Source organism: Chiloscyllium plagiosum, unplaced genomic scaffold, assembly GCF_037043375.1.
Source record: "Chiloscyllium plagiosum isolate Xiang-an unplaced genomic scaffold, Cpla_swu_hap1 HiC_scaffold_145, whole genome shotgun sequence".
Lineage (NCBI taxonomy): Eukaryota > Metazoa > Chordata > Chondrichthyes > Orectolobiformes > Hemiscylliidae > Chiloscyllium > Chiloscyllium plagiosum.
The window spans coordinates 45,622-70,486 of record NW_028270284.1 but is presented as its reverse complement, the minus strand read 5'-3'; the positions used below and the strand labels follow the sequence as shown (position 1 = coordinate 70,486).

Below are 24,865 nucleotides of genomic sequence, written 5' to 3'. Positions count from 1 at the left end.
AAAATCTGAAAATGTTTCAAATACACGGAGCAGCACTGGAGAGCGCAGACCTACCTTCAGGGACTTATTCTGCTCTGATGTACACCCCCGAGAAATTGGGACGAGAGTGCGTTCTCACAGCTGAAGGGATCAAACATTTAAGAAAATGATAAGGAGGATATTCACTCTTTCAGAGGGTAGCAAATCCGTGGGTTTCCTAAGAACAGAGGGCTGTGAAGGCGAGGTGTATTCAAGGCTGTGATAGACAGACATGGAGCGTCACGGAGATGAGGATAAAAACGGGGGTTGAGAATTAACCAAATCAGCCATGATCTCATTGAATTTTGTCGCAGACTTGATAGGCTAAATTGCTTCCATCTCTTCTCGTATCTTTGCCGTCATTTGGAAGATACCGGACACCATTTTAAAAGAAGAAAAGCACAACTTTAGGGAGAGGTGGTTTCAGTCAAACTGAATCAAAATTATTTATTGAGCGAAAAATCACACTTGGCATGTTTCCAGATTTCTTTGCTAGCATGACTAAATGAGTTGATCAAGGTCGTCTGATTGTACTTGGGCATGAAACAAACAAAGAGTAGTGACATAATCTTCATTTTATTTATGTCAATGTAATATTTTTCCTGATGGTCACAACAAAGGAGATGGTTTCCAAGAAAAGACAGATACTAAGTCAGCTGTAAACTAATCGATGACCAAAATATGGCTCGCGTTGTTCTCTGGGACCGATATGATTTATTGATTATTGTCATCCAAACTTTTTTTTTACCATTGAACCGTGAGTGGGAGATGGGAAACTAAGATCACCCGTAGCTATTGCCATCTTTTATCACTCACATGTAGTTTCTTTTCTTGTACGTAGTGGTTACTGCGAGTGCACTTGTAAACTCCACCTGCGGAGGACTTCTTTCCTCACTGGTCCTCATTTCTACACAAACACGTTTTACATCCTTATCTCCTGAATAAAAGTAATATGCAATCAATTGATAAATGTAACTAATACCTTGGCATTTCACACGCCTCTCTTTGTCACCTTCCAATGTAAATTAATAATTTGCCGGGTTGCAATTGCACACAATAAGAGATAACAAAATACAGGGAGGTGTACCAGGTTTGCAAACGCACGTCATTGAAGCTAAAACGCAGGTTTCTGCCCAAAATACGATCACGGAAGCATGCACCGAATCGTCAGGAAGCACACAATAATTCCCGTTCCAGAGGGCATGACAGGAACAGCACCAGAAAAACCACCAAAATACTTCTCTCGGCTAATATTTTGGATGTACATCTCAATGAGCAATCGAGTTTTACATATGTTCCAACAGTAATTACAACACAAGGAATTAACCAGTGCTGCAGACGGTCCAAGCCCCTGAATCAGAAACACTCAATGCCCTACATACAACTACAAGAACATCTGCCCGTGGCGTATACGGGCTGGCTGAAGTTCATTATTGCAGCTCGCTATTTGTCTGACTGTTTTTCCGATATAGTGTTTTTTGCAGTCCCTGCGTGGAATCTTGACAACCACATTTGTCCTGCACAAGATGGGCATTGGATATTGTTTTCTGGTGAGCTTTCCCTCAGCGAGGCTGTTGGTTTATGTGCTGTCCTAAATCCGTGTGTTCAGAGATGTCTGGCTATCAGTTTTCAGAAATTTATTTTAAAAAAGGGAAGCATGGGTGTTTCAATTGCTTTATGGCATATCCTAGTTGACAATTTCGTGTGCCAGACATCTGGGAATGCAGTTGTGGGATACATATTCTTGGCAAAGAATTTATGTGGCCGTCACTAATTGCCACGGCCAGCTGTCCCGAGTAGCTATACGTACAGACAGCATGCATCCTCGAGAGCAGCACAATAGTACTAGAAAATGGCAATCAGAAAGCAGCCAGAGATTTTCTAGAAGCAGGGCACCCATCCATGGATTCCATCAATAAACACATTGATCAGGATCCAATCTGCAACACCAACAACCGGACCCAGCGGCAATGAAACTAAATCAATTCCAACCGCCACAGGATAGTAGGCTTCACAACAGGCTCTGCAACCCTGAGGATGTTACCCAGAACTGTGAGGATCCCGCTTCCCAGCACCGCAAAACATTCCAACAACATCTCCATGAAGCACACGAGCTTCACATCTTTCTGCTCCAAAGCACTCCGATTTTTCACAGCAGAGTTCACATTGAACTCCCGCGTGCAAGGTGAGGATGCCAAACCCAACATAATCAATAATGGCAGTGAGAGCGAGGGCAACAATTTCCATTGTCAGATGGACAGCCACAAACACTCTCTTTGAAAGGTACCTTTAAATATGAAAGTCTGTGCAGCAGTATAATCGGGGAACCAAGTAGCCTGCGCTGGGTATTCATATTTCAGACAATTTCCATTGTTCACCGTTTTCACTGAAAGTGATTGGATATTACTACTTCATTGCTGATATGAAATCAGATTCTGCATTGTATCTGCTCGCCGTTTTTGTTGTTGCAGTGGCAAAAAGGTTGGCAATCGCGATGAGCAATGTTTTTTGTATTTCTCGCATTTCCTTCATTACTGTCCTGGTGAAGGGGGCTGGTGATTGGTCCTCTCGATCAGATGGAGTCATCACGCATTGTTGACCTAATTTCATCACGAGTGCAATTGGTAAACTTCATTTTTCATGGATTATTGCTGTTCCGTTTTGTTTTATGTTTGTTGAGCACTTCCTGTGACTTGGCAATGCACTAAATCTCCAGTATGTCCGGAATTGCCTCGCTGCCGTTTCTCTGAGCAGTTCATGACATAATCGGCTTGCACTGCAACAAAAGCAGCATGCATGCTTCGGTGTGCCTGGCAATTGTCCACACTTTCTGTTTTGCTTCTGTTCCACATGAAGAGTTGTCAGTTTCTGGATTCGTTGGAGAGCTGACGGGGCTAACATTATCCGTGCGGTATTATTCTTCAGCCAAACTCTTTGATGGCAAAATTGGGAAGGTGCCAAACGAACGGTCATTGGCAGCAAAAGTCCGGAAAGACCCTCATTGCTGGGTCAACTTGTCCCATCCACCTTTCAGAAATATAGGCAAACACGCTGACTGCGTAACAAACAGAGTGCATGTTTTTTTTTCCAAATGGTGCATTAAAACTGGTGTCAGCTGCGGGAGCAGAACAAAGATGCCGAGCACGGAAAAAGACCCTACTATCGAACCTGTCCCTGCTGAAACGATAACCGAAATTAATTGAACCATATTTGCCAAAATGTGTTCCTTATCTCTCCGAACGCTTCCTGTCTATATACCCATTCGGATGCCATTGAATTTGCCTTAAATGTGGCAAATCATTCTGCACACACAAAAATGTCTGAGTGAACTCGCTGAGTTTCTGCATGACACCATGATCAAACTTTGGGCCAAAGTTGGAAACTGCGACTAGAAAAATGGCTCTCTGATTAGCCGCAATGCACAAAGGGCGGAATGGCCTTTTCCCACTTTGTGAACCTTCGAAGACAAGTTGAAAATAATCTGCAACGAAAATGTTCTTGTGAGGATTTACTTGTGAGGATTCGGTACTCTCAGCACCGTGGTCCGGATCGTATTACCGCTCATGGAATGGTTGTATTGTTCAGCAAACATATCGGTGTACCAGTACTTCTGCCGATTTTCCGATGCTGGCAGGTCATTGGTTTTGTCCAAAACATTATGAAGGTTAACATAAAAGAAATAGCTGCAGGTGCTGGAAATCTGAGACAAAAACGAAAATTGTTTGCGGAACGCAGCAAGACTGGCAACAGAAACGTCGACTTTCCTGCTCCTCGGATGCTGCCTGACCTGCTGTGCTTTTCCAGCATCACTTCAGGTCCAAGAATACTCAGATCATTGCTTACCTCTGCTGGACATGTTAGCAAAGAGGTCTAGCAAATTGCCAAGTGTGATTTTCCTTTCAATAAATATTTTGACTCAGTTTGCCTGCAAATATCTTTTCCTACCTTTGTGCTTTTCTTCTTTTACATTGGTGTCTCGCAACTTACAAATGACTGCAAAGGTATGAAAAGAGATGGAAGCATTTCGCTCATCAAGTCAACGGTAGCTTTCAATGAGATCACGGCTGATTTGGTCAATGCTCAACCGCTCTGAGCTGTCTGTTGTCATGGCCGAGGGGTGAAGGCGATGGATTAGAAATCCATTGGAGTTTCCCCACGCTGATTTGGTCAATGCTCAACCGACCGGAGCTGTCTGTAGTCATGGCCGAGTGGTTAAGGCGATGGATTTTGAAATCGATTGGAGTATCCCCCCGTAGGTTCGAATCCTGCTGACGACGTTATGAATGCTTCCCTGCTGGTGCAATTTTCGCTCAAAGTTCAGAAAAACTATTTTGTGAACCAGGCCGGTAATTTGATTAGACTTGGGAAACTCGAGTTCTACATCAGAAATGTTCCATATTTAAAACATTATCCCTGTTTCTCTTTCCAGATACACTGCTCGACACATCGGGTTTCTGCAGCTGTTATTGAACGTCCTGAGCAGAAGTGCTGCTTTTCATTAGATTCCTTTCATCCCTGTCCACTGTTCTCTGACTCGGGTCAGTGGCAACACTTCCTCCTGCTCGACAAAGTGCTCATTCCCCACCGCTCCCTCTCCCATCATTAGAAACAACCGCAGGAAATCGCCACTTAACCATCTTTGTTCCAAAGTGAAACTTATCAGCCTCGGGAATCTCTCCACCAAACGGGACTTCTCATCCCTGGACATGGTGCAAGCCAGAGGATTGTGAAGAGATACTGTGAAAATATTGTCAGTTGGCAGTTGAAAAAATGTTTAGGAAGCAAACCATATAATTTAGGCTCCAGCTTTGTAAATCTTGAGAAACTCTTTGGGAAATGGAATCAGAGGAGAATGAAGAAGTGTGAACTGTCGGACCGAGTAGAGGACGGGACATTGAATCTGATGTTCTCGGGACAGGAACTGATCTGAGACATTGAAATCATTCTCGCTCACGTACGTGAGGAATGCAAACTTCATCTGGACTCTGGGACAATGAAAAACTCTGGAACACTCAAGACAATATCCAAATATTTACTGGGATCACTACAGTACGAGTACTATAGATGAGTCATTTTTTGCCCAGTGTGTGCAGGAGGGCTTCCTGACACAGTACGTACACATGCCTTCAAGGGACGAAGCCACTTTCGATTTAGTACTGGGTAACGAGCCTGGCCAGGTTTTAGATTCGGAAGTAGGTGAGCACTTTGGAGACAGCGATCCCAATTCTCTCAGGTTTACTTTCGTGATTGAAAGGGATAGGTGTACTCCACGGAGCAAGAGTTTCAGCTGGTGGAAGGGAAATTACGATGCAATGAGGTAAGATTTAGGAAGCGTAGAATGGGGTAGGAAACTGCAGGGGGTGAGCACATTAAAATGTGGAGCTTATTCAAGGAAAAGCTCCTGTGTGTCCTAGATAAGTATGTACCTGTCAGGCAGGGAGGAAGATATAGAACGCGTGAGCCGTGGTTTACTAAGGAAGTGGAATCCCTGGTCAAGAAGAACAAGAAGTCTTATGTTAGGACAAAATGTGAAAACTCAGTTAGAGCGCTCGAGGGTTCCGACGATATCAGGAGAGACCTAAAAAGAGAGCTGAGAAGAGCCAGGAGGAGTCATGAGAAGTTGTTGGCAGATAGGATCAAAGTTAACCCTAAGGCTTTCCATAGGTATGTCAGGAATAAAAGAATGACGAGAGTTAAATTTGTGACAATCAAGGATTGTCACAAGTGGGAAGTTGTGTGTGGAGTCAGAGGAGATAGGGGAAGCACGAAATAAATATTTTTCGACAGTGTTCGCTATAGAAAATGAAAATGTTGGCGAGGAAGATACAAAGCTACTTGCGTCTAGACGAGAAGAGATTGAGGTTCACAAGAAAGAGATATTAGAAATACTGCAGAGTGTGAAAATAGATAAGTCAGCTGGGCCGGATGGGAGCGATCTGATTTTGTTTAGCAAATGCACTGCAGGAAGGTACAAATCAAGCTGATGCTTACAACGGCTCGTTTTGAGCCGCTAATTTCAGTGAAGTGGCAGCGCCAATAAAAGGTGTCACGCATCTCGTCTAATTCCACATCCTGAGCTCGAAATGACCCGAGGTTTCTCGCCGAGTTTCTGCAGGGTCTTGTTTGGACGACACCATGACACTTTTTCACTGGAGTGGATCATGAAATCGCGTCGTGACTGTGAATAAAACGATGGAAACTTCCAGCAGAGAAGGAGGCGACCCTGAAGCAGGCAGCTGAGGACAAATGTCTCTCCTTTGCCAGTGAAAGGCACTGCTTCACAAATTGGAAACTTCGAAGTGAAGCAATGTTGGTGATTATCTTCGGTGCTTGATCACCTTTTTAATTCTGATTCCGTGAAAGTCCATGGCATTACATATCGACATTCTGCCAAGTGCAGGTTTGACTCTTGGGCCAGTGGCGTAATGGATAACGCGTCTAACTTCGGATCAGAAGATTGTCGGTTCGAGTCCTATCTGGCTCGAGGGAGGGATGTTTCGCTTTAACCGTGGTATACGTTGACGCTCCCCTGTAAAGTTCTCTCGGGACATCTCCTCTGTGCTTCCGCATGTAAAGCTTGCATTTGTCCGATTGTCCACTTCAAATTCCAGCTCTCCACAACGGACACCTCCGTCAGTTTGGCGGTATTTTCTGGTGTGTCTCCCTCTGTGGGTGAAAAGGAGCATGAGTTCCTCAAAAGAGTTCCAATTCGTTATACTTCTGTCCCATTATTGTGCCATGTAAGAACATAGGATAACCTCATTGACATTTGACCTGGAAACATTAGAACACACGAGACATTGGGCCAAAGTTCGAAACTGCGACTGGAATACATGGCTCTCTGATTAGCCGCAATGCACACGGGCGGAATGGCCTTTTCCCACTTTGTAAATCTTCGAAGACAATTTGAAAAAAATCTGCAACGAAAATGTTCAGACAGGGTGTTTTATTTACACCAAATACGTTAGTATCTATTGCCTTGTCTTGTTATTTACTTGTGAGGATTCGGTATTCTCAGCACCGTGGCCCGGATCGTATTCCCGCTCATGGAATGGTTGTATTGTTCAGCAAACTTATCGGTGTACCAGTACTTCTGCCGATTTTCCGATGCTGGCAGGTCATTGGTTTTGTCCAAAACATTATGAAGGTTAACATAAAACAAATAGCTGCAGGTGCTGGAAATCTGAGCCAAAAACGAAAATTGTTTGTGCAGCGGAGCATGACTGGCAACAGAAACGTCGACTCTCCTGCTCCTCGGATGCAGCCTGACCTGCTGTGCTTTTCCAGCATCACTCTGATCTAAAGTCAGGTTTCCAGCATCTGCAGTCCTCACTTTTGCCTAGTTTCTTCAGTGTCTCTGGTTCCCAATTCAAGAAGTCCATCTCTAGCGGTTTCATGTTTGTACCTCCGTGCTGAGGAGTTGAAGAGTGAAGAAAAGTAACTCACCTCCTCCATCTCTGGGGTAATTAGGGACTGAAAATGAATCGTGTCACATTGAAATATATCTACATGCGAATTAATCTCTGTCTTTTATTGGGAACCATCTCTTTCATTGTAACCATCAGGAAAGATCATTTCGTTCGCCAGAAAAAGAAATGAATATGTCACTAACCTTTGTTTGCTTCAGGTCCGAGAATACTCAGATCAATAGCTCCCTTGCTTACTTCTGCTGGTCATGTTCGCAAAGAGATCTCGCAAATTGCCAAGTGTGATTTTCCTTTCAATAAATAATTTTGACTCAGTTTGCCTGCAAATATCTTTTCCTACCTTTGTGCTTTTCTTCTTTTACATTGGTGTCTCGCAGCTTACAAATGACAGCAAAGGTATGAAAGGAGATGGGAGCATTTCGCTCATCAAGTCAACGGTAGCTTTCAATGAGATCACGGCTGATTTGGTCAATGCTCAACGCACCAGAGCCGTCTGTAGTCATGGCCGAGTGGTTAAGGCGATGGATTAGAAATCCATTGGGGTTTCCCCACGTAGGTTCGAATCCTGCTAACTACGTTATGAATGCCCTGCTGGTACAATTTTCGCTCAAAGTTCAGAAAAACTATTTTGTGAACCAGGCCGGTAATTTGATTAGACTTGGGAAACTCGAGTTCTACATCAGAAATGTTCCATATTTAAAACATTATCTCTGTTTCTCTTTCCAGATACACTGCTCGACACATCGGGTTTTGCAGCTGTTATTGAACATCCTGAGCAGAAGTGCTGCTTTTCATTAGATTCCTTTCATCCCTGTCCACTGTTCTCTGACTCGGGTCAGTGGCAACACTTCCTCCTGCTCGTCAAAGTGCTCATTCCCCACCGCTCCCTCTCCCATCATTAGAAACAACCGCAGGAAATCGCCACTTAACCATCTTTGTTCCAAAGTGAAACTCATCAGCCTCGGGAATCTCTCCACCAAACGGGACTTCTCATCCCTGGACATGGTGCAAGCCAGAGGATTGTGAAGAGATACTGTGAAAATATTGTCAGTTGGCAGTTGAAAAAATGTTTAGGAAGCAAACCATATAATTTAGGCTCCAGCTTTGTAAATCTTGAGAAACTCTTTGGGAAATGGAATCAGAGGAGAATGAAGAAGTGTGAACTGTCGGACCGAGTAGAGGACGGGACATTGACTCTGATGTTCTCGGGACAGGAACTGATCTGAGACATTGAAATCATTCTCGCTCACGTACGTGAGGAATGCAAACTTCATCTGGACTCTGGGACAATGAAAAAGCTTCGGTGTGTCTGATCATGGTACTGCCTTTTCAGTTTTGATTCTGTTCCACGTTAAGAGCTGTCGGTTTTTGGATTCGCTGGAGAGCAAAGTGGGTAATGCGATATGGGAGGTATTTTTCTTCAGCCAAAATCTTTGATGGCGAACTTGGGAAAGTGTCAAGAAGAATGGTCATTGGAAGCAAATATCCGGAAAACGTTCATCTCTGGATCGGTTGGGCCCATCCACCCTCCAAACTAAATAGCCAAACTGGCTGACTGAGTAACAAACATCATGCGTTTTTTTGCAAATGGTGTATTCAAACCGTTGCCGGTGGCTGGAGCATCTCAAAGTTGTCGAGCATGGAAACAACGCCCGCAATCCAACTTGCCTTTGCTGAATAGATAACCGAAATTAATGCATACATATCTGCCAATATTTTTGCCTTATCTCTCCGCGGTCTTCCTGTCTATACACCCATTCAGATGCCTTTGAAATGTTGTGAGTGCACCAGACTCTGCCACTAAATGTGGCAATTCATTCCACACAAACAAAAGTTCTGTGTGAAAAACATGTGTCCCTCACATCCCTTTTAAATGTTTCCTCTTTCGCATTAAACGTTTGCTATGTAGATTTGAACTCGCGTGTCTTGTGAAAAAGTGCTCCCTGACTATTTACTTTGTCTGTCTTCCTCATGATTTTATAAGCTTCTGTGAGGCCATATCTCAGCACTGAAGCTCCTGGGAATCTGACGAAGCCGATTCAGTTTCGTTCTCATGTCCAAGCAGTGCAAACCTTGCAAATCCTTGTAAAGGTTTTCTAAACTTACACTTGCAAGAAGTGTGTCCAGCTGCAGCACTTGTTTGACCGCGTGGTCACTCTGGAGCTGCGGGTGGACTCACTGTGGAACATCACCAATTCTGGAGAGTTATGTTGCCTCCCAGGTGCTCAGGCCAGGGATGTCGCCCATCGGCTGAAGAGTATTCGAAAAGGGGATCGTGAACAGCCAGTTGTCTTGGTGCATACAGGCACCAACAAAAAAAGAACGAGATGAGGACCTGCATGGAGAATTCAGGGAGCTAGGAGAGAAATTAAAGAGGAGGACCAAAAAGGTAGTAATCTCGGGATGACTGCCTGTGCCATGTGACTGCCAGCGTAGAAATGAATAAAAAAAAGGCACGATGAACACGTGACTTGAGGAATGGTGCTGCAGGGCGGGTTTCAGAATTGTTGGTTTTGCGACCAGTTCTGGGGAATGTGGGACTATAAGAAAATTGACGATCTACATATGAACCAGACGGGAATGAATGTCCTTTTGGCAGTCTTTGCTGCTACTGTTGGGGAGGATTTATACTAATGTGGCAGGGGGCTGGGCACCACAAGAGTAAACAAATCGGCAGTGAGGTGGAAACTGGAAACGCTAAGAATCAGGAAGACAGCATTAATAATGGGAAGATTAGGCAGAGAGCAGATGAATGCAAAAGAACAGGTGATCTGAAATGCATCTACTTTCATGCATGGAGCATAGACAGATGAACCTCGGGCTTAGGTTGGCGCCTGGGAATATGACGTTATTGCGATCACAGAGATTTAGTTGAAGGAAGAGCATGGTTGGCAACCAAATGTTCTAGGATAGAGACGCTTCAGACGGGACAGGGAGGGAAAAAAAGGGGAAGGAGTTGCATTGCTGGTCAGGGATGATATCATGGCAGTGCGAAAGGAGGACACCATGTCGGGCTTGGGTCGTGAGACACTATGGATGGAGCAGTGAAATAAGAACGGTGAGGTTAGATTTTTGGGGTTGTACTCCAGTGAGCGTGAAGTGTAAGAAAAAATAGTTAAACAGATCATGGAAAGATGTAGAGGCAATAATTTAGTGTTGATTGAAGATTTCTGTTTTCTCAACATTGACCGGGATACTCCTAGCGTCAGAGGTCTGGATGGGATACCATTTGTAAGAAGCCTCCATGTGAGTTTTCTGGAGTGGTATATCAATAGTCCGACGAGGGAATGGGCCATATTGGAACTGATATTGGGGAATAAGCCAGGGCTGGTGATAACAGTTGCCGTGGGTGATTTCTTTGGGAAGTGTCCAATATTCTGTAAGTGTTAGAATACTCATGGACAAAGATGAGAGTGATCATGAGGAAAGAGTACTAAACTGGGCCAAAGCTAATTATATCAAAATTATGCAGGAGGTCGGAAATGTGGATTGGACACAGCTATTTGTAGGAAAGTCCACAGTTCATATGTGGCAGGCTTTCAAAGATAGGTTAAATATAGTGCAGGATAGGCATGTCCCGTTGAAGGCAAAGGATTTGGAAGGCAATATCCGTGAACTGTTGATGACAGGACAATTGTACGACTCGCCAAGAGGAAAAGGGAAGCATACATAACGCCTCGGCAGCCAAGAACATAATGATCCCTGGAGGAACGTGGGAAGAGTAGGACACGTCTTAAACGAGGAATCAAGGGAGTTAAAAGGGATCATGAAACAACTTCACGCTAAAACAATTAAGGAGAATCCTAAAGCCTATTATTCATATATAAAAAGCAAGCGGGTAACCAGAGAAAGGATTGGTCCACTAAAGGAAAATGAAGGAAGGCTCTATGTCGAATCTGAGAGAGTGGGTATGATTCTGAATGATTATTCTGAGTAAGTCAAATATCCCCAGAACACGGGAGAGCTGTTTAGTCCAGCATCACTGCCATCTTCTCTTACTAAACCAACAAATGAAATTACTGGAAAATCTCAGCAGGTCTGGTAGCATCTTGGAAATATAAATCGATTTCAGACTTCGGGACTAGTGACACTTCTTTTCCATGTCCATCTCCACATGCTTTAGCACACTCTTCCTTTTTATTGAATGTCTCCTGATTTCCAACTTTATATTCAGCTTCTCTTTTATTACTTCCTCTCCAACCATTTTCCCAGTCTCCAATTTTGTATCAGAACTGTTCCATCTTTCACATTGCCCAGGACTTCGAACTGAACAAATAACTCTGTTTCTATTTCCTAAGATAGCAGATGGCCAGAGACTGGAAGGCAGTGTTGTTCCGAAAACTCATTCATGATTAACCCCGAGTCCACAGGGAGCAAGACGTTTACACGCAGCAGAATACGACACCATGTTCTCCAATCCCCCGATGCCAACTGAAAGCGGCCACTGCAGCTGCAATCAGCCGCTTCCTGCTGAACCATGGGACACAGCTCGTGGAAACTCCTTTCTCATTAACTGCTCTTTCCGTGTGAAAGGAACAAAGCTTCCATTTTAAATTGGAAACGGATTCAGGAGATTGGAAGGTTGTTCCTGTTCTTGCAACGTGTTATAAACAAAACTCCTGTCTTGAAAATAAAAAGTGGTAAACGTTTTAGGCAGGAAGAACAAAGAAAATCTTGATTGTGAGGACTCTGCCTCGTCAGCAGATGGGAAAGCCTGGATATCTCAGTTCGGTGCAATGTGGGTTGTTTAATCAGAGAGTCGTGCGTCCAAGCCCCATGATAGTCGTTTTCACTGTTTAACAGAGTTCCAGCTCTTCGTTCCACATGCAGAATTGCAAGCCAAAGCTGGTGGAGCATTCTTGTTGTTTTCGCTGACACATATGTCCTCCTGCTTTGATCACATGTCGGTTACTGAGTGAAAACTGTCTGCACTTTACTGGAAGCGCCAGATCCAACTTTATCAGTGCAGCTGAAAATACTATGAATTTTGTCCATTTCAAAACGTGAGATTCCACTTCATCCGTGCACCAACCAAAGTGTTCATAGACACAGAACACGAATGGCCATTTGTTAGTGGTCTGACAGAGACGGCTTAATGTCTCATGGGTCCTGAACAAAAATTAACTGATTCAGAATGTGCTGATGGAACGGAACGGAGCTCTCCCTGTACATTTTGCAATTGTTCTTGTTGTGTGCTCATGTAAGTTTATGTAATGAACAGTTTATTGCCAGTAACGAGGGTGGGGGTGGGGAAGGATTCTGAGGATTCAGTGTGGGACAGACGTGATCTGATCGAACGGGTAAGTCAAATATTCCCAGAACATGAGAGAGCTGATTGGTCCAGGATAACTCCCATCTTCTGTTTCAGAATCAACAAATGAAATTGCTGGAAAATCTCAGCAGGTCCGGTTGCATCTTGAAAATGAAAACCGAATGAGATTTCGGGACTGGTGACACATCTTTTTCCATCTCCATGTCCCTCTGCCTTTCTACAAACTTCCTTTTTATTGAATATGTCCTGACTTCAAACTTTATATTCAGCTTCACTTCTATTGCTTCCTCTCCAAACATTTTCCCAGTCTCTAAAATTGTATCATGCTTGTTCTATCTCTCACTTTGCCCAGGACTTCCAACTGAACAAATAACTCTGTTTCTATTTCCTTAGATACCAGATGGCCAGAGATTGGAAGACATAGGAGCGGTTAGCGCTTTCAGAATATCTAATCTGCTTCGCCATTCGATCTTGGCTAATATCATTCTTAACCCCATTCTCCAGTCCTCTACCTGAACACTTACTCCCCAGTCTTAGGATCCTGTCTTTTTCCCAGAGTGGGTCCTAATCCGTCCCAAAACCCTCCACATGTGCGGGCAGCTGTTACACCGTGTTTTCGTGTCATCAATCTCAGTTTCAGTGATTCTCGCCAAACACGAACTGTTCTGAGCAGCTCGATCGGGTCTCTGGCCCCATTGTGATCCTGCGGGGGAGCAGTAATCATCTTCATCTCCTACGGAAGTGATCGGCGCTTCAAAAAAAAAACGGACAGAAAGAAAGATAGGCTTGTGTGTCAAGATATGTGGAGGTAATTGCTTTCTGACCTGGTCAGTAAACCTTACTCTGTATATCCCCGCACATTCTCGCTGTTGTGGTGAAAGGAAATACAAGTCCATTTCGATTTGTATTCTTCCTTGTTTTGAATATGCAGGGATTTTTCTAGCACTGATGGTCACCATTTAGATTAGATTACTTACAGTGTGGAAACAGGCCCTTCGGCCCAACAAGTCCACACAAACCCGCCGAAGCGCAACCCACCCAGACCCATTCTCCTACATTTACCCCTTCACCTAACACTACGGGCAATTAAGCATGGCCAATTCACCTAACCTGCACATTTTTGGATTGTGGGAGGAAACCGGAGCACCCGGAGGAAACCCACGCAGACACGGGGAGAATGTGCAAACTCCACACAGAGAGTCGCCTGAGGTGGGAATTGAACCCCGGTCTTTGGCGCTGTGAGGCAAAGTGCTAACGACTGTGCCACCGTGCCGCTACTCTGGAGAGTAGCAGTATCAGTTTGTGCGAAAGTGGCCCCGTACAAAGCTTAGAAGAAACATTGTTGTTCCCTCTTTCCGGGCGACAGTCTTTCATATCATGATCGACGGGGCTTTATTGCATTCTCATCAGCAAACCTTGTTTAGAATTTACTCGCCCAATACTACTGTAGCGGTGAAAAGAATATAATTCCGAATACCTGCTGCGTGAAATTCATTTTCAAATTTCTATTCGCAGTGGTCCTTCATATGTGGCGATGTCTATATCACTGCTGGCCATCCTGTTTAAGAGTGCCGTTACATATGTTCCTCTGTCATGGCGCTGCAGGGAAAATTGTCTGCGTCTTTTCAGCCAATATTTCCTGGATATTTCAACATGGTTTGCTTTATTTTTTCAATCATGTCCTCTTTAAGCACACAGATACTGGGCACCGATCCTTTCTGTAACAACAGTACCGCATTTGCTTTACATGCGAAGGTGGCCTGGATCAGTAACAAGGAGAGCATTCATTTCCATCTGTCACAGCGAACACTGGATTCATGATGTTAATCTCTGTCAAATGCATCCGAAAATGTGCTCTGAAAGCTTCATTTGAACGCTGTCTGGCGTTTCTCAACGTGTGTCAACCAAAACCAGAAATCCTCAATCATAGTTTGGAGCAGTTCACATATTCGAGTTTCGAAGCAGCAGACACGGATACAGTTCATTCAGTCAACAACAGGAATGAAAAGATTTACAGGCACAGATGTACTATCGACTCTTGTTCTCAGACTGTTACTAATATTACCGTGTGGCCTGAATTCTAAGCCATGTTGTAACTGAAAATCACAGACAGGCTGCCGAATGACGCAGTATGTATTTTGTTTTCTTGTTCTCACAGAGTTCCAGGAAAGTATGACAGCGAGGGAGAGGAATGCAAGTCAAGTGCAGCTCTGGTGAAACACCTTCTGTCTGATTCAGTCATCAACAAGAAACGTGAATGCGACTAAAGCGGGAAACATTTTCACAACTTGAACAAAGAGCAATCACAAAGAGTGACCACCTCTTTGACATCTCAGATCGCTTTGGCCTTCCCTGATTATGTATAGAAACTAATTTTTGTACACCTCAAAGTGGGAACTGTTTGATTTACCGACAATAAGTGAGTCGCATGTCCTTGATTCCCACATAAGGTTCCAACTCAGCTTACAGCCAGGTGGCAGTTGTTCATGGCTCTGCTGGATAATGCACTATTATGGAGAAAGAACAGGAAAGTTGGAAATCTTATTGGCTCTGGGTTTCGGATAATCTTGCTCCGTGTTCTGCCATTCTCGGATTCCAGTGCTAAACCAGTTTTTCAGTTCATCTGAGCAGCAGGAGAGTCGGCGTTTCTGGCAGGAGCAGAATTCATCATCTCCAGTGATCACTTTATCTGAGGAGAGAAAATGCACAAAGTTTCACACAGCGACTAATCGGAATTGCATTCCGTTTCAGCATGGCAGCAGATATGAGCTAGCAAGTTCAAAGCCAGATTTGCTGATGAGAACAACAAGCATGACCGCTCAGATAGAGCAATTCCTTCCCTTCGCTTATTCTGCAGAACTGGCGCAGTTGCTGTGAGTATGCTGCAGGGTATCATCAGGTACATGCTCTTGGGTTTCTGGTTTTGGCCTATGTGCTCACGTGGCTGAGCAACCTGAGATTGTCATTTCAGATTCCACTTCTTAAGAAGGCTTGTGATTGCATCCCTGTGCGGCCACGTGTGCTAATGGATTAAGCTGGCAACGTTTTGCAGGGATGAGTTTTGTTAAAGCTGAACAGAAAAAAAAGCAGTCATTTCTTCTAACCCGGCTGTGATGTGGCACAGCAGAAAACAACCAACATGTCAGTGCCCATGTTTTCCCCTTCTGCTGTAGTTGTCACGTTCCCCTCCAGCTCGAAAGTCCACCAGCATAATACGCGACTCAAAAGCAGGCTGCGCCCAACACTCATATTCCAGACAATTTGCATTTTTCACCATTTTCTCTGAAAGTGAATGGAGATATTTCTTTCCCTGTTGATGTGAAATTAGGTTCTACATTGAATCTGCTCGCAGTTTTCTGTTGTTGTTGCGAAAAGGAGGAAAATTGCGATATGAAACTTGGTTACTTTTCCCTAATTTCCTTAATTTCTGTCCTGATGAGAGAGGCTGGTGATTGGTCCTCTCGATCCGGTAGAGACATCAGCCCAATTGTTAACCTCATCTAATCGAGACTGTAATTGGTAATCTTCACTTTTCATGGTTCCTTGTTAGTCCGTTCTGATTCATGTTACTTGAGCCCTTCCTGGAAGTATTGGTGCACTAAGGCGCCAGTACGTTGAAAGCACCATTTGGAATTGCCTCGCTGCCATTTGTGTGAGCAGCTCATGACCCAGACGACTCGCTCTGCCTCACAGGCAGCATTCATGAGTCGGTGTGTCTGAAAATAGGTTCTCTTTGTCAGTTCTGCTTCTGTTCATGAGTTGTCAGTTTTTGGTTTCGCTAGAGAGCTGCATGGGCAACATGATTTGTGAGATATTTTCCACAGCCAAAATATCCCACTGAGAAGTTGGGAATGTGTCAAGAAGAATGGTCATTGGCAGCCTAATACCAGAAAAAAATGATTCGTTGCTGGTTTTAACCGAAGCAGCCTGAGGGAGTTATCTCAAATGGGAGAGTACTCACTTTGCATGCGAGAGATTGCGGAGTTGCTAGCTCCGTTCTCCATCCCCTTTTATGGCGGCACCGTGGCTCAGTGGTTAGCACTGCCGCCTCACAGCACGAGTGTTCCATGCTTGATTCCTGTGCATAGTTTGCACATTCTCCCTGCATCTGCGTGGGTTTCTTCCCACACTCCAAAGATGTGCAGGGCAGGTGAATTTGACATGCTAATTTGCCCATAATGATCGGTGCATTAGTTGGTGGGAAATTGGTCTGGGTGGGTTACTCTTTGGAGGGTCGGTGTGGACTAGTTGCGCTAAAGGGCCTGTTTCCATACTGCAGGGAATCTAATCTAACCATCTTCCAGAAAACCAGCCCAACGCACTGACCAAGTGATGAGTGCCTATTCAAACTGGTGATCGCCACTGCAGCATCTCAGAGGGTCTGAGCCCGTAAACAACCGCTCTATTTGCCAAATTTTCACGTTTATTCTTTTTCAACTTTCCTGTCTGTATACAGATCAATATGCCTTTGAAATGTTGAGAGTATACCAGACTCCAACACTAAATCTGACAATTCATTCCAAACACGCAAAACAATATCCTTCAGATCCCTTTTAAATTTTACCACTCTCCCCTTAAAACATTTTTCCCTTGTTTTGAACTTGCCTGCCTTGGGAAGAAATGTTCATTGACCAGTTACTCTCCCGTCTCCTTCATATTGATATAAACCTCTGTAAGCCCATCCCTCAGCCCCCAAGCTCCACGGAAAAAATTCACATCCAATTCAGCTTTACGCTACAGTCCAAACACTATACGCCTTGCAACATCCTCATAAATATTATTAAACTTACGCCAAGTTCGCCATTGAAAGGGTGTATGGGTAAGTACCTGAAGTGAGGCGATGCTGAAACACTAATCATGAAAAACGTGGTTACTGGGGTTTGTGTGGCAGCGTGGCAGAGGTGTTCAAGGAGTTGTCTTTAAACTATAACCTCAATCTAGTCATTGATTTGAATTCCCACCACGACCAGAACCACAGGTGAAGTCGAGAACTCTGTTTTTCATGAAAGACCTATAAACATTGAGATGTCAGGATTTGATCTCATATTAGGCTGTTTTTTGACAGGAACTTTCATTAACTAAGGCTGAGGGACTGCCCAAGCTCAACGATTCAAAACTATGCGTGCATTTACTTGACTATTCGAACACAGGAACTCGGACTCATTTTTGTGTGTTTCACAGTTACTCGGTGTAAATTTAAAACAACCTCTGGTTATGCAGAAGAGTTCAAAGCTGGATATTCTCCACTGAAAATGCACAGGAAGAGGCAATGTCTTATTGTTTTTGCTTCGAACTGATAACTTAGCCTGTTTAAACTGACAGGATAACGCGGATCCATCCATCCTCTTGGGCACCTTTAATCGCGTTAATATCCGCAAAGGTAAAGTCACACTAAGAGTAATGAGCTCATTGTGGTGAATTGTTAAGGAGTGGTGTGTGCTTCTGAGTGAATAGCGGTCAGTAAATACTGACACTAACATTGAACGTTGCAACACCAGCTCCTCACTCACTTGCTGTCTCATGCCTCCCAGTCATTATTGCCTTTCACATTTTCCCCTCGTCCGTTCCACTTCTCAATTTATTCCCGACCGTTTGCAAGTGTTCCCTTAGAAACTGCAGCTTTAGGAAACGTATTACTGGGATAAAGTCATTACTCATTGTGATGGGATGCACCATCAATCCCTAATTACCCGAGAGATTGAGATTTTGAGTTACTCCGCAGAACCCTGGATATCCTCAGTACCGGGGTACAGGCATGATGCCATGAGGCAAGGATTTAGGCCTAGTGACATTGAAGGAACAGCGAGATATTTTCAAGTGTGAAACGCTAGATCCTTGGAGGGGTCATTGCGGTGATAGCATTCACGGGTATTTGCTGCCATTGTCCTTCCAGACAGATGCTGATCGATCACTGAATTGTTCTGGCAGGATCCGTGTGTGTGTTCTGTGTGCAACCAGGATTTAGTTTTCATTCGGATAATTCTCAAGAAGAGAATTAAATCTTCACTTCCTGACTGGAAATTAAAGCCTGTTCTGGGCAACTTAAACTCAGACCCGTATGCAGGGATGTCCATTGATACTGCAGTCGGATTTGGGACCTGACCTGTACAAATTCTTGTGCCTGCTCTTCACGTCATAATCGTCTTCGTCAGCAGTGTGTCTATCTCCAAGTTTCCAAGTCGGTTCATATTATCATCCTGGGTTTCAATGTAAAGAAGGCAATGCTTGATAAACTGATGTTGTTCAGCAGATATACTGCAGCAAGTTAAGTAAAGACTGATGCAAGCACGAGCTCGTTTTGAGCTGCGCTGATGTTGTGGCAGCAAGAAAGGCATCGTTAAACTCGCCTCATTCCGGATGACGGGCTCGAAATGACCAGTGGTTTCTCGCTGAATTAGTTCAAGCTCTGGAATGTAAAAAACTTCAAAGATGAAAGTACAGTGAAAGGAAATGGTTCACAGAGTGGGGAATTCCAAGTGAAACAGAGCAGCAATTGTGTTTGCTGATTTTTCACCATGTGAATGCTGTTTCCCTGATGTGGACGTTTACATTACCTATAGACAAACTGTCACAGCGCGAAACCTGGTCTTTGGGTCAGTGACGGAATTGGTAACACGCCTGACATCGAGTTAGGGGATTGTCGGTTCGCATTTAAAATCACGAGGATGCAGCGTGCTAGTCCATTCCTGTTGTCTGTCAGGAAAGGAAGGGTTTGGTTTTGTTGAATTTGCAGTTTCTTTCGTACACTTCAAATTCTAGCTCAGAGCAACGTCTCTCATTGTCTGTAGAACTGGTTTTGGTTTAACCAAAAGCTGCCTTTTGGCGGTTGAACTTGCATGTTGGAGCGGACAGCTGAAGTGAAGCACAAGGAGCTGGTCAAATCCTGAGAACTCTGCCACTCTCGGGGAATGTGTCTGTGTGTCTCTTTCTGTGGGAGACACGACGTGGGTAATAACACAGTGTGACTATGTCAAACTTCAATCCCATTGTTGTGTCATCTAAGATCAAAGCGAGAACCTCACTGCCATTTGCACTGGAAACATCAGAAGACATAAGGTTATGGACCAAAGCTGGAAACTGGGAATAGAATAGATGAATGTCTTTAAACCAGACTGCATCATGGGCCAAATGGGATTTTCCATACTGCAAAACTTGAAGACGAGTAGAAACCAATCTGCAGTGAAACTGATCAGAAATGAAAGGGAAAAGCCATTTCATTGAGAGTAAGTGCAAGAGCGTCTGTCTTCATTCCGTGTAATTTCATAGTTAGGATTTGGAACTCTAACCGCCATAGTGTTGGTTCTATTCTCGGACAGGGAATAAACGTTTTATTGTGCAAATATATCGTGGTACCAGTATTTCTTACCACTGGTCCGTACCTGGTAATGCTGGGTTTTGTGCTACGTTATCAAAAATCAAAAAGATGCAGGTTTTGGAAATCTGAACTAAAAACGAGAATTGATAGAAAAACCCGCTACACTTGGCAACATCTGTGCAGAAAAGCCGATTTTCTTTTTAGATGGACAGGAAACAAGTTAGTTATAGATTTCTAGATTATACTGTTGGGAAAATGATAATTTTACCTGTCGAATTAGGATATTTATCAAAATCACTCTTGAGCTTACAAACGTCGAATTTACAATCTTAAAAGGACTTAATCAGCTGTCATGCTACTTTCATTTTCCTGAGGTGGTGGAAGGCTATGTTTTAATGGCTACATTTCCTTTTGCTTTCTGTTATTTAGCAGTCACGCCGAATGGAGAATTGTTTCTTTCAGTGTCTACCTCAATATGTGTCTTTGTTTTTTTCTATACGTGTCTCTGTATCCTTCTGGGCCTTTTTCACATTCTCCGACTCTCTGGCTCTCCATATCCCTCATTTCCCATTTCTGCTCATGAAAAGCCTGACATTCAGAGACAGTTTGAGATTCGTACTGCTGAGAGGCTTTCTGACTCCTGGCTGGAGTCGGTCGAAGTTGTCTCACATTCTCTGGATAATGCACCTGTCACTTCGACCTGAGGCAAGGAGACATTTCTTCCTCAAAATCTAAAGACCCTTTCGAAGTTAAAGTTGAATTCCTTATCCAACTGATAGTTGAAGAAGAACAAGGATGCATTTACTGTTGGTGTACAACGAATGAATGGTGACAGCAGAGAATGAGGGTGATCACATCGTGGTGTCAGTGCCATTACAACAACATTCCCCGGGAATGCTGCACTGTCTCCTGCCTCACCAATTAATTTCCACAAAACTGGGAATGAAGGAATGAGAATAAGAGGATGAGAAGCAGAAGTGCTTGTGGAACTGCGGGAAGAATCTCCAGGTTAAAATAGTAGTTAAAAAGAGCAACATACACTACTGGATTTAAACCTGGAAAATGAAGCCGGAACGCGAAATCAAAATATACAGCAATTCAAACAGGACACTGAGTTTCTCGATGAGCAACACAATACTTGCGAGAAATAACGAGCTTTCAATACAATGAGCAGGCATTAGTGTGATGGGAGGTGCTTTCACCAGCTAAGCGACGGCGCCACGTTAAAAGCCAGATTTGTCGTCCACATGTGCAATGTCTGAACCACTTGATCACAGGAATTCGAAAACGCGTTTTCTGTATTAGCGTTGCTCAGTATGAATGGCAATCAAACTCTGCTTGTGCAAATGCAGACATTTCAATGCTGAGCATGCCCCACTGAAAAGGCACAGAAAAAGACAGTATTCTCTTGCCTTGGCATCCAACAGATATTTTCATCTGTTTAAACTGATAGAATAAAGAGGATGTGCTCATCTCCTCTCGCGTCCCATTAACCACGTTAATACACACGCAGGGAATTTCAAACCAAGATGAACAGGGTCATTGGCAGCATTGACAGCAATGGTGTGTGAGTCATTGCGAACAGTGAGAAATAAATGCTGAACCAATAGCACTGACATTGAGCCTTGCACCATCAGTTCCACACTCACATCTTGTGTCATGTCTCCTCGGCATCAGAGCATTTGACTTTAATTATTCTACCCTGCACCTCTCCTCAAATTATTCCCGACCGCTTGCAGTGTCGAATTAGTGCATGCAATTATTAGGAATACATTTCTGGGACACATTTGTCTTTCAATAGATAAAATGCACTGCCCATCCCTAATTATCCCAAAGATGTAGGGGACGAGTTACTTTTGTTAACTCCTCAAATCCTTAGTATGGATGTACTGACAAGAAACCGCTAGAGATGGAGTTCCTGGATTGTGGAAAGCAGACCGACCCCAATCTGCTCACGTAACTCACCCAGGGAAGAGCAGATGGACCCCACTCTGTCAATGTAACTCAACCAGGGGACAGAAGTCTGACATCACACGATCAATGTAACTCAACGAGGTAATTATGGCCTGACTGCACTCTGTTAATGTAACTCACCCAGGGAAGAGTAGACTGACGCCACTCTGTCAATGTTAGTCATCCAGCGAATAGCAGACTGACCCAACACTTTATATGTAACCCACCCAGCAAATGGCAGACTAACACGACTCAGGCAGTATAATTTACCCAAGAAAGAGCAGACTGATGCCACTCTGTCAACGTAACTCACTCAGAGAAGAGCAGGCTGTACCCATTCTGTCTCTGTCACTCATCCAGGAAAGAGCAGGCTGGTCTGATTCTGTCAATGAAACACAAGCAGGGAGACGAGCCTGACTCCACTCTGTCAAAGTAACTCACTCAGAGAAGAGAAGACTTATTCCATTCTGTCTATGTGAATCATCCAGCGAAGACAGTAATGAAACCACACTTGCTGTTAAACTCAGACAGAGAAGAGCAGACTGTCACGACTTTGAGAAAGTAACACGCCCATGGAGGAGCAGACTGACACCACTCTCTTAACGTAGCTCACCCAGGGAAGAACAGACTGAGTGTATCATTTGCGTATGTTGCTGTACAAGAGTCATTGTTCAAGTACAGCATCAAGGTACACTGGGAGATACCCAAAATGAGTCTCCCCCGATTGGTGCATATACACTTTTCTCCCCTGCAATCCACGATCTGGAATGCTGTGGTCGGTAGCGTGTCAGGCTTGGGGCTGTAGTTAGCCTGGAGTTCGGGTGGTGACACGAGATTTGCCCAAATTGCCCCCCCACTATCAGGGTCAGGCTAGTCGCCTCCCGCGGAAGCAGACAGCTGGCATTTCTCGCCAGGCTCTCAGTAATTTGCTGGGCAGACTACCTCTGGGCTGTGTGCAAACATATCTAACAAGTGTAGCCAATGTCTAATCTCTCATTTTGTCTAATGAACAAAGCAAATGCTCTGTTCCCTTCACATCTAGCAATGGCCCTTCGCAGCTCCCAACCTACTGGCGTCGCATTTACGCCATTTATCTCCAGCAGGCAAATTCCCCTCCTGCTTTAACTTCGCTCTCTAGACACGGCCGTCTCCCTTCGGGGTTCGGGTGTGTCATTAATGACCTTTGCCCGGCTTGGGGTTAGGTCCATGATCTGGTTTGATTGGTTGCCATGCCCCAGGGCTCCTATCATCTGTACTACATTCTGCACTGCATCTCGCAGGGCGGGAGTGGGGCGACTGCACCACTATATTCACCTGTCTACAGATGTCGGAGAAGGATCTTTCTATTCCACACCACGAGACTCCCTCATTGCTCTTCTGAGTCTTACTTTGCTCATAGAATATCTATTTCCCATGTCAGGTGCCCCTTTTGCCGTGGTGGCTACTACTAAGTGCAAGTCACTGGCGCGGCATGGATCCCTGCATTAATCTTAATTATCGAATTTATAGTCGTCCTTGTTACTGAACGGCTATGGGTCGCATGTAAAGATCCACTTCGTCCTATCAGTTAAGATAACTGTCAGCTGCTACATCCCAGACGCTCCTGCCCTTATGAATAGTCCTACCAGGGCACTTGTCAACAGTGTTAACTTGGGGCAGCCCCACATTTGCTTAAGTCTTCTCATAAATACTAAATTGGTTTTGGTGTTGTGCGATGTCTCCTCAGTCCCAGCTGCACGTTTGTAATGGCTGGCGTGTATCCACGTGGCTGTTCCGGCGATCTTAACAACTGTCTGTGCTGTAAAGCGTACTTGAAACGGTCACCGCCACCTCTTTGCCTTCCTGTTTTCCCTCCTGAAGTCTTTTGCCACTATTCAGGCTCCTGGTTATAGATCGTACATCTTCCCTTCTGCTGATTGGGGTAGTGCTGTCTTCGCTTGATTCTGTATTTGGACAGAAGTGTAGAGAGTTTCATGCAGTAACACAACATCTCATCCTCACAGTGGCCTGTATTCTGGCTTCCCTGACGTCTCGGGACAATTCCTGTGTTTGGCTGCCTACCAAACAAAATCTCAAACGGACTAAGATTAGCTCTCCCTCTCCTCCGAGATCTCATATACATTAGCACAATTGGAAGTGCCTTTGTCCATGCCACCCCTAGTTCCTCACAGCATTTTGTCAATTTATTTTTAAGGTAGAATTTTCTCTTTCCGCTGCCCTACCGCTCGTTTGGTGGTAGGCACAGTGTTATCTCATGTTTCTTCTTAAATACTCACTAATATACTGTAGGGCATTATGGAGAAATGGTGTCCCACTGTCACTACTAAGCCTAGAGTGTAGGTTTGCTCGCTGAGCTGTAGATTTGATATCCAGATGTTTCATTACCTGGCTAATGGAGGTTAGGGGGCTAGTGTAGGTTAGGTGGGCTTGGATCGGTGCAACATCGAGAGCCAAAGGGCCTGTACTGCGCTGTATTATTCTATGATCTTTGTTCTAGGTAACATCATCAGTGACGAACTCCAAGTGAAGAGAAACCGTTGTCTCCTGCTTTCTAGTTATATGTTTGTCCAGGATGGAGTTCGTGGGGTTTGTGGCGATGCCATTTCCTGTTTGTTTTCTGAGGGGTTGATAGATGCTATCTAGATATATATTTTTTTTATGGCGTTGCGGTTGGAGTGCTAGGCCTCAAGGAATTCTCTGGCATGTCTTTGCTTAGCCTGTCCCAGGATAGATGTGTTGTCCCAGTCGAAATGGTGTTTTTGTTTCATCCATGCGAAGGGCTACGAGGGAGAGAGGGTCGTGTATTTTTGTGGCTAGCTGGTGTTCTGTATCCTGGTAGCTAACTTTCTTCCTGTTTGTCCTACGCAGTGTTTGTGGCAG

General features: G+C 44.3%; 1 non-coding gene across 1 annotated transcript; it reads left to right on the top strand.

Moving 5' to 3' along the window:
* Positions 1–7,940: 7,940 nt before the first annotated feature.
* Positions 7,941–8,022, top strand: trnas-aga (transfer RNA serine (anticodon AGA)). The gene has a single exon. It is a non-coding gene; the product is annotated as a tRNA-Ser (tRNA).
* Positions 8,023–24,865: the final 16,843 nt, after the last annotated feature.